The following is a 10,795-nucleotide window of genomic DNA, read 5'->3' as shown; positions in this document are numbered from 1 at the left end:
GGGCAGCAGAGTCAGCAAACGAGGGCCCTCGACATCGGCGATAACGAGGATGCTCTCCCGACCTCTACCTTCACTGCTGGAGTTCTCCCAACTCCTCTCAGGTACTGCAGAAGCCCCCAGAAGGTACCGGGCATGCTGGTAGCACAGCCTGTGCGGCAGCGTCATGCAGACTTGAGAAGCATGACTGAAAATGCCTTGGTGTATGACATGATAATACTGGAAATCACGGGAAAACGTGGAGGGGAAAAAAAAAAAAGGTGTAAAATATAAATAGTGCTCCATGTGGTACATACCAAAAGCATGTGCTCAAAGAGAACAGATGTAATAGGAGACAAGATAAACTTCGGCATTCAGTACCAACCCCACAGCTGTTAAAGGCCTAGCCTGCAATTAGACTATAATTTGATAGCACCACTGGAGCTCTCTTTCACTGTTTCTCCAGATCCTGCTGGGACTGCTGCACACATTCCCTGGAGTGTGCATGCCAGGTGAATTGCCCAGTTGAAAAAGCTGTGTGCAAACACAGAACACAGACTTGTTCTGGCTGCTCTGCACCAGCCTAGTGATGCAAAGCAGCTGGAAGTCCGGGTTGAGCAGCTGACTTGTGAGTTTTACAGCTGTTTTGCATTGTGAGGGAGCATGAAACAGTCAGAAACACACCAGTGAATCTGATCTGCAGCCTTGCCAGAAGTTCCACTGAGTATTGAGGCATCAGTCTTTGTTTTTTCTTTCAACCAAGCATGAAGATGCTGCTGAACACAGAAGAATTTCTGAACTTCCCTAGGAGTCTGGGCAAAGTGCTTAATTCTTTTTCAGGGAGGCTTTAGTGGGAGGACCTGCTGCGGGAGCCCTAAATCACGGCAGAGATGAAGAGCTCATCTGTTCCATTTTTGGTTTGTAAGTAGGCTTGTCACACTTTTCTTTGTATTTTTGGATGGCAGCTTCACAAATATCTGTGGTTTGCTTTACAGTTGCCTAGTAGGGAGTCTGTTTCCCTCAGTGGATATTTATAACGTTTATTGGGTGACTTCATAGACTTTACCAGCCACCTTGCCTTAACATTAAATGGACTAGTCTAATTCTTCCTTTTTTCTTCCTCTCCCTTTTTGGTTGCAAAAAGTAACAAGCAGCCTTAACTGCTCAGAGACTGAAGGTAAGTCTTGTTATTCTCTCTCTCATCTGCTTGAAACCGTGACCTCGGAGTAGTAACAACTGAAGCATATTGCAGCAATCCTCTTCAGCAAACAGAAGCTGGTGAGACATGTCATGACAGCACCATTGACCACAATTTTCCAAAGCTTAGACTTGGCTCACAGGGACCAAAATGCATTCAAGATTAAGGTACCCCTGAGGTGATTTCATTAGAGGTGGAAAACACAAGAATGTTAAAAGAAGCTTTGTGTCTTGTGACACAAAGGAGGCATCAGGCAAACCATGCTCAAGCACTGGGTTCACTGCTGCTACATTTCTTTCCTGCTAGCCCCAAATCATGCCTGGATGTTTAAGGTGAAAAAAAACCCTGCCATTAATTTTCTTAAGAAGAAAAGTATACAAGCAAATTCCCTAGAACCTAGAGATTACCCACTTGCACACCTCTGGATTGATGCTTTTTTTTCCCCCAGCTGCCTTCAGCACACAGGTACCTGCATGAAAGACAGTGTAATGGCAATGAGAATGCAGCTAGGCTAATGGTCCTGCAATGAGCAACTTGAACACTCCACAGTGGTGCATCTCTAGAGAAACCTGGATCCATCCTGAAAACAGGGATTCTGAGATGCCAAGCATGCTGGTGACACCATGGAGAGAACAGCTCCCATGAAGAGGCCAGAATTTGTTCTTATGGTCTACAAGTTTTACTCCACCAATTTTTTCCTCTGCTTAAGGACACCTATACCTTCACTATCTCTGATACTAAAGCTTTAAAAAACATGAAATGTGTAAGCATTAATTGATAGAGCTGCTGACAAAATGAAACATTTCCAAAGGGTTTTTACTGAAGTCCAGCTGCTAAGGGTAGTAGTTCTGAGTTCATTCTACCTTTGGATGATAGTTCTGCTCTGTGGCATTTCTATGTTTGTTCTTCAGCAACTCCCAATGTCTTTGGTGTGTTCAAAGATGCTAAACATCCAACAGCACAAGAGCCAGTAATACCCTAACAGTTTTGATCCTTCTCAGCATGTAGATTCTTTATGGCTTGTGCCAGGTAGAAAGAGCCACAAGCTGCCCATTTGCGCTGTTTGAGAGGTGTGGGAAAAAGAAATATTTTGAGGCAGGATACTGTAAACTGCTGAATAATAATCACTTTCTGGGAAAGCAAAAGGCATGCAGTGCCCCAAGGGAAGGAAGAAGATAATATAGTGAGGGGAAAAAATGAGGTGGAAGGAAAGAAGCACTGAAAATCTGCAGAAGAAAGGAAGAGGTACAAAAAAAGTGAAAGGAGAAGAGTATAAAGGGCAGGGGATGAGAAGATGGGTGAGTATGAGTACTGCTTTGCCCAGAATCTCACCTGGGGCTTGAGCATCACCTCCAGATAATGAGTGACCGATTATTTAGGTTTTCAGTGCCTTACTGGGACCCCAGTCAGACCCAAATGTGCTGCTGCCCAGCACTGTGCAGATTCACTTTGTGGATGGGATGTGAGTGGGAGGTGAAACTCACTGAGCAGCCCAGACGTAACCTGGAGGTTGTTCTGCATTGTCCTTTGTTATCAGTCAGGCTTTGTTATCTATCAAACCACGACAGGCGTTCCTGCCAGGTGGTCAAATGGGGAGGAAAGGGAGAAAAGAAAGCATGGGGCAGGCCTTGGTACCCTTAAGAACTGCCTGCCAAAATCTCCTGATATGCTGCAAGTCCAGCCTGCAAACAGTGGAAAAAGTATATAACCTTTTACTGTATCCAGTCTTAGGTGGTTTTCTCTTTTGATCCTTCCCTTTCCCCCTTTCCTAGGCTGTCCCATTCAAAACTTTCTAAAAGCCTCTTTTTAGGAGATGCTCACAGTTAAGAATTCAGAAGAAGATGATGAACAAAACCCAACAACAACACAAAAATAGAATACCCTGAAGACAAAACCAACACACAAAATTCTCCCCAGCCCCCTTCCCCCCCCCCTCCAGAAAAAAAACAAAACCAATCAACAAAACCAACCGACCAAACGAACAAAAAACACAACACAAAAACAACAAAAAAACCCAAACGAAAAAAAAACAAAAAACAACAAAAAACCCCACCAAAAAACAAACTAAAACACCTTTCCGTGGTTTAGAGCATGCTGAGACTGTAATAATTCAACTCTTACGAAAAAAATTAGCACGGGTAGTGGCCCCTTTGCGTGAAGCGGTGGCCAGGCCCCTCCTTCTCCTCCGAGAGCAGGGCTCTCTTCTCAGTAACGAAGAGAAACTGCTTTCCAGGAAAGCGACGGTACAGGGGCTGCCCGGAGCGGAGTGACCTAGCGCGGCTGCGGGGAGCCGTGCACCGCTGCCCGCGGGCTGACGGCCTCCGGTACGGCGCTGGTTTCCTCCGGTAACCCAGGTGCGCTGCGTGCTGCTGCGGGCAGGAGCCCTCGGCATGGGCGGGATGGAGGGTCGGCAGTCGTAGGTGCGGTGGGTACCCCGTACCCCGCCATCAGGCTGAGCTTGGCGGGATGGCTTCTGCGGGGTGCAGGGGCCCCGAGCTGAGCTGCAGCAAACAGCGGCTCCAGCGCTGGGCAGGGCCGCCCAGCAGGACACAGGGGAGGGTCTGCTGGTGGCTCTTCAGGCTCAAGGAATCATAGACACACAGAAGAGTTTGGTTTCGAAGGGACCTTAAAGATCATTTAATTCCAAGCTCCCTGATGTCCCTGAAGGGACACCTTCAACTAGACCAGGTTGCTCAAGGCTCCATCCAGCATGGTCCAGAACACCTCCGGGGGGGAGCAGCCACAACTTCCCATGGCAAGATATTGTGCCAGTGTTTTCACAGTGAAAATTTTCTTCCTAATGTCTAAGCTGAATCTGTCCTCTTCCAGTTTAAAGCCTTTACTCCTTATTCTATCACTGCATGCCTAGTAAGCAGTACCTCCCCAGATTTCCTGCAGCCCCTCTTTCTGGTACTGTAAGGCTGTTATAAGGTTTCCTCAGAGCCTGCTCTTCTCCAGGAGAACAACCCCAGCTCCGTCAGCCTGTCTTCACAGGACAGGTGCTCCAGCCCTCTGGTCATCTTCATGTCCCTCCTCTGGACTCATTTCAGTAGCTCTATGTCCTTCCTGTGTTGGGGGCTCCAGAACTGGCCACAGTACTGCAGGTGGGGTCCAGAGCACAGTAGAGGGGGAGAATCACTTCCCTTGACCTGTAAAAAACTTCTCTGTGCAAAGCAGGGAAGGTGGGCACCACCAACTCCTTTCACAAGAATCCCAAATTCCCAAAAAGCTGAGATTAAAATTTTCTGGTTTGGGCTTTCATAATATGCACAATTATTTCTGCAAAGAGATAAGCACGACCTTGTGTGCTTATTATTGCCAAACTCCCAAGGCAGAGGAGGGACAAAAAGGAAGGGCAGTTCCCACTGGTGGCCATGCAGTTATGGCTCCATACATACCCCTGGTTTGTTTGAGAGACGAAAGCCCTGCAGTCAGTAACCTTCTAGGTTTTCAAAGAAAGCACCAGGCTGGAAAGTATTTAGGTCAGACTTAAGCAGCTGCAGAGAAAACAAACAGCCTTTTATAACTGTATAGCAAACCACTCCCTCTCCTCTGAGTCTGGTCTATATGTCAAACCCCCTAGAGCAGTAACAGAGGACAGCCTGAGACAGTGACAAGGAGATACCAGCCAGCTGCACCAACAGATTCAGGTGTAATCTCCCTAGGGCTCTATGGCCCCAGAAATCTGTGACCACCTCAGTTAACTCATTCCAGTGTTGCTGTCTACCAGACATGGGAGAGAGAAGCTCAGTTGAGGATTTCATTACACCCCTGAGATCTATCACTCCTCCATGTTATCCCAGATTTTCAGGCTGCATTCCTGGAGTGCTGTCCAAAAGCCTAAAACACCCCTGCCCTCCCTTCACAGCTTTGTTCGTGCACACTGAGATGAGAGGTGATGCTGGACCTCAGGAGCCAGACACTGACTTCTGACCTATGCCCACCTGCTTTAGAGTTTTTCCCAAAGGAAACAAAGATAGACATGAGAGGCCACCCTGGAGGAATGAAGGAGGAGAATCAAGACACAGACCACAAAGCACAAAGGTCCTAAGTCATTGCTGGACCTGAAGGTCTTCCTCAGCTGAATAAGCTGAGCCTCTGAGTGAAGAAAAACAACATATAAGGCAAGAAGGAGAAAAGCTATGGAGTATAATTTGGGGAGTGGCTGTAGCAGAGGCATTGCTAATTTCCAGACTGGTGTATTTTCCTGATGGTCACAGGACAAAGGATTCTGTCTTATTAATCGTTGTTGCTTTGTTAAACATCTCATTTTGATTCAAAAACTATCAATGGTTGGGAAGGTGCCATCACCCTAAGTAAACTGCTCAAGTACTTAACTTCTTTCTCCACTATAAAATGTGTACCTCTAGATGTTTTTTCTTGTACCATTGTTGGACAGAGCAGCAATGAGAGGAGCAGAAATTTAATCCTACAAAGGTGTAATAAGGCTTTGATCATATCAGTCCTAAACTCTGCTCTTCCACAAGATATCTTCCATCCCCTTTAACAGTCCTCAGAACTCTTGCAGGAAGCCTCTCCAACTTGTTAACTTCCTCCTTGAATTGCAGATGTCAAAAGTGGGAACTCTTTCACACTGGTAATCACATCCATGGAATTAGCAGACGCAATATAATCTCCTGCAACATAATCTCATTACACCAGATCTGTATTCCCTGCTTATACATCTGAGGATGGAATTAGCCTTTCAGACTGCAGCGTTGTGCTGCCAGCTCACAGTCCTGCATTGTGAACTGAGCCTTTGCCATCATCACTTCTTCCACAGATAGAGCTGCCAGGCCAGAAGTGTGGCCCACATTGAATAATTTAACATTGGGCTGTTTCGAAAACACATGCGATGTGCTTTACCAACTTTAACATTTTCACACTTACTAGGTGGTCAATTTTCAATCCAATTATTATGAAATTTGTTAATTTGGTATCATTCCATTTTTTTAAAAAAGCAAAACAGTGTAAGACTCTATCACGTTCCTTGCTGGAGCCCTATTACATCAACAATTTTTAGATTTATTAGTCATATCCATAACCCAAACCTTTAGCTTACATCTCCAGAAGTTACCAAGCAGTTTTATGAATTCTTTTCCATATACCCATGAGACTTGGCATTAGTCAGGACTTTTCCCTTGTTTTTAAAGGATCCTTGTCTGTGCCATTTCCTTATTCTGTCTGAGGTCAATAAGGAGTGGGTAGGCCTGTAATTACAAGTGTCAGATTACTTCTGGTTTTCACTATTATTTTGTCTCAGTCTATGGGGAATCTGACACATTTTCCAAGTGAAGGAAGGTTAAGTCTAGACAAGAGCTGGAGAGACAGTCCTCTCCTTTCCCTGCCACTTTTTACATTAAAATAGGTGCTTACTCTAACAGTACATATGGGTTTTGGAGAGACCTGGAGAGCAGCTCACCTTGCTAGTTAACCAAAACAGGCCCAGGGGATGCGAACCAGCAGACACTCCTGAATCTGTCCCAGATATAAAATTCTTTCTGATTAAGAAGGAAACAGAAAGCTAAGACAGGAAAGAGTTTATTTGTATGATGGCTGCTCATATATAATTTATATGCAATAAATGTTTCTAGCTATTTCATTAGTTGCAAATAAAGTGATACAAATGTGCACCACTTGCAGCTGATGCATGGCGTGTGCCTGGGGCTGATTCCAGCTGAATGGTGGTGGTTCACATGGGGATGATTTAACACTCCAGCAGCCCCACTATCCAAATTCTGCTGCAGGTTAATCCCTGGAGCAGATGCATGCCACTTTTTCAACCACTCATAGCTTGGCTTATTAACTTAAACTGCCAAAGATTTCCATTTAAAATATCACACTGGCCCCAGACTGTGGTGGGTAAAGAGCCAACATCTATTTGTCTCTCCCACCTTCTGCAGAACTGGAGAATTGGAGTGAAACAATGCCTGGAGTGAAACAGGCATTGCCTGGAGCAAGGGAGAGAGAAACCAACTTAAGCCATCACAGCATTTTTTGAGTTGAATATGTCATGGCTATTTCAGGCATCAGAAGCTCATTCACATTGGTGGAATAATTTAACAGTAAATGAGGGAAAACCTAAGAAAGAGTATCCCACATGAGGTACCTAGATGGGTCAGCTGCTCTCGAGCAGAGACCAGAGTGGCAGAACCTCTTGGCCTGCAGGATGCTCATATCCTACCTCAACTCTTCCCACAGCTCATTTAAACCCTTGTGACTCCCAAAGACCATCTCAGAGAAAGCAAAGTTTGGATGGAGCTCAAGGGACGGAGGTGTCCACTGGGAATGTCCACAAGGTGCAGATCTGTGGTTCAGCCCCTCGTTGAGGCCTCTCCCTCTCATAAATCCTTTTCTCCTTCCAGAACAAGTCAAATTAGGGGATGAGGTCCCTACCTCTGCAATCTTGTGCGGATTGCAGTGATAAAAGAGGGGCAAGGGGACACAAAGCAGTCAGCATGACAAAGAGCAGAAGACCCATTAGGGAGCTATGAACTGGAGAGGTGGGAGCTTCCCTGTGGTCACTAAGTGCCTTACTGCTCTCACTGACCCCACAGCGGGGTCCTAAAAGCCGTGCCCACATCCAATACTAACAGCTCTGCATTCACCAGATTTTCCCTTTCTCCTGTCAGGGATCCTTCTCCTGCTCTGGGCTGCTGGATCAGGGAAGAAGCTGGTCCCTGTCTCAGAGCAGGAACCATTCTGCAGGCCCCAAGAGCACCCCAGACTTGCCTTCTGCCTGCAAACCCAAAGCCTGAGAGCCAGCATGCTGGGGCTGGTTACATGATACATTTTGCCCTGTGATAATTTTTTTTTTACGCTCACAATGTGGAGCTTTATATAGAGGTACACCCTCTATATAACCTCTGTAAGAAATCAGTTAAGCCAGCAATAGCATGTTTTGGGTTTTTTTGCTTGTATAACTGCACAAGAGAGTTTGGGATACAGAGATATTACTAATAACTCACCATAAACAGAGCAATATGTCAGTACTTCAGTGCTTGAATCCAACCAGCTATGGGGAATTCATCCCTTGGTAGCAATCAGTCTGCTGTGCTTAAAGTTTCCTCACCAAATCTGCAGCTAGCAAAAACTGATCAATGCTGTTCCAAGTCAGCAGAGCATAACAGCTTTGCATGTCCCAGTGGTCACCCTTGACAATCACCTCCTCCTTTGCAAGGACACAGGAGGTTAAATTATCCTTTGTTAAACACAAGGAATATCTCAAACGGTTCTTAAGCAAAACCAGCCTTTCTTAGCACCAGCCCAGCAAACAACCCAGCACCTTGCCAAGCAGAGTCTAATTTGGTCCTCTGCAGGCAGCAATTCCATTGCAGTAGCATGCAGCACTTCTTAGAAGTAGATAAAGCAAAGTTAATTTTGTGAGCCATTCAAATTTTGCCATGCATCAAAAATAGGGCCCTCTTCCTGGGGGGTGGTTTCCCAGCTGGTGTAGGGGTAGACGTGCAGTCTTGGTAAGATGCTGGGCTGCTCTTTCAGACAAGTAAGTAGCATTGCTAGAGAAGACATGAGAGACCTGGAAAAGACCTCCACAGTCTGGCTTTGGCTAGAAGGATGCCAGTTCTGCTGCTGAGGGAGGGTCTAGGGCTGCATCCCAGAGCAACCTTTTCCACTTGGAGCTCTATCTCACATCACTTATTGCTGATTACTTCTGTGAGGAATTTTTTCATTCCCATGAGGTGCCTGCTGATGGAGCAGAAGTTACTGCCTGTCCTGGTTTAAGCCAGCAGCCACTGCCTAGCAATTACAGTGCTTTCTAGTGGCTTGTCATGAAGAAATGAAGCAACGAAAAAATCCCAGCAATTCACAGGAAGACCCTGCCTTGGGTAACAGCAGCAATGAATGATTACTGAGTGCATTTTTCAAACCTGTTCTACCAAAAAAAAAAAGCTGTCTCTTGCTTTTCACCTTTTGTAATCAGACACTCACCTCTGACAGTTGTGGGAAATAAGCTGCTGTGGTACTGTGGCCTCTTTCCCTCTGCATGGTTCCCCAGCACTTGTGGTGTGCTTTCCTGCTTCTCCTCCATGAAAGCCTAAGAAAAAGCAATGCACTGGACTTTTCAAACCTATAAGAATTCATGTTCTGATTTCCTTCCTAATGGCTCACCTGGAGGAGAGGTTGTGAGCTGCATAGCTCTCTTATTTCTTCTCTGTGATGGGTCCCCAAGGTTACCTTTCAACTGCTGTGGTGCAGAGCCTATTTTGCCAGGATGAGTTTCAGCTAGATGGGAGAAACAAGACTGTAGGCTCCTACTATGGTTTCTTTCAAGCTTTGCAGGCTGTTCTGAAAATATATTGTGTAATTTAGGAGACTGATGTGCCGAACTGAGCAGAGAGTTTTCAATTACCAATATAGAAATGACTCCCTAAGAATAGACATTCATTCTGCCCTCTCCAACTGTTCCAGCAAGGCATCCCACTGCTCACAGTGCAGTTTGACTTTGCTTCATTTGACTGCTGAGTCCTTGACTGAAGGGGAATGGTTATGGTCTGTTTTAGGCCTTGTAAACTCTGCCTGCTGGAGGGAATGTAGGGCACTAGCAAGCTGTATTCCCAGCCATGCTCAGGTATTGACTTCCTCAAAGTCTGGTCTGTGAAACCAGACCTCTTTTCTGGGCAACTAGTGAGGAAAACTCAATAGAAACCTCTCTAGCTAAGACGGGGTCTTGTTTTTGCTGGAGTAGAGTGGCTAAGGCAGCACTGACTGCTGTAGTGTCTGCTACAGCTTGGCGCCGTAGTAGTCAGTTCGCTGTGATGGGTCACAGTATGGGAGAGTGACTCTCACCCCTGGGGCAACGTGACTGCAGCAAGCGTTAGGAGTTCAGAAGAGTTTCTCCATCAGAGAGACAGAAGTTCAGCACCAGTGTCAAGCACTGAGCCTGTTTGATGTCGCTGCGATGCTCCTGGGTCACAGTTAAAACATCTCACACTGCGGTGCTGCAGTAGAGGCGGCTTCCATTAGCAGCAACGTGTCTTCAGATCAAACTGTACCTCAGCGACTGCAACTCCTCAAGGTCTCCATCATGCCCAGTGGGTTGATCAGAGCTTTGGGACCATCATCACTGCCCCATCACTCTGGTACAGAGTCCCAGCCCAATGCAAGCTCCATGCAAGGCACTGGCTGCCTCTCCCTGGCCCAGGGCAGAGCTTGCAGGAGGCCAGGAGCTCCAGGACCAGCTGGAGGAGGCGGAGGCTGACATATTTTCACCTGTTTGCTCTAACAAGAGGTTTTGGGGGGTGTCTGGAGAAGAGAGAGGCTGGGTAGCTACAACTGCGGTATGAGTAAGGCCAGGAGAGCTGATAGAAGCTGTGGAGGGTGGAGTATTTGCCAGGATAGCCCCTTCCTGTATAACCAAGGGGCAGGGGAGTGGTGGGGAACTGGGAAATGCTGGAGAAAGCCACGCAGTTATTCGCCTACCACCCCATTATTTCCCAGCCGGGACCCCCGAACAGTGAGGAGATGAGGAAGGACCAAGATGGCGGCACACCCCCCTCTTCGCCACCGCCCCCCACACGGTGGACCGGGGCGGCCCCGGGCCGGCAGAGCAGCCGAGGCGGAGGTCCGGGGAGCCTCGGGTAGGCGGGGAGCAGGGCGGTG

This window comes from Calypte anna, chromosome 1 (genome assembly GCF_003957555.1).
Source record: "Calypte anna isolate BGI_N300 chromosome 1, bCalAnn1_v1.p, whole genome shotgun sequence".
In the NCBI taxonomy this organism is placed as follows: Eukaryota; Metazoa; Chordata; class Aves; order Apodiformes; family Trochilidae; genus Calypte; species Calypte anna.
The sequence above is the reverse complement of the archived record's forward strand: the minus strand, read 5'-3'. Positions refer to the sequence as shown.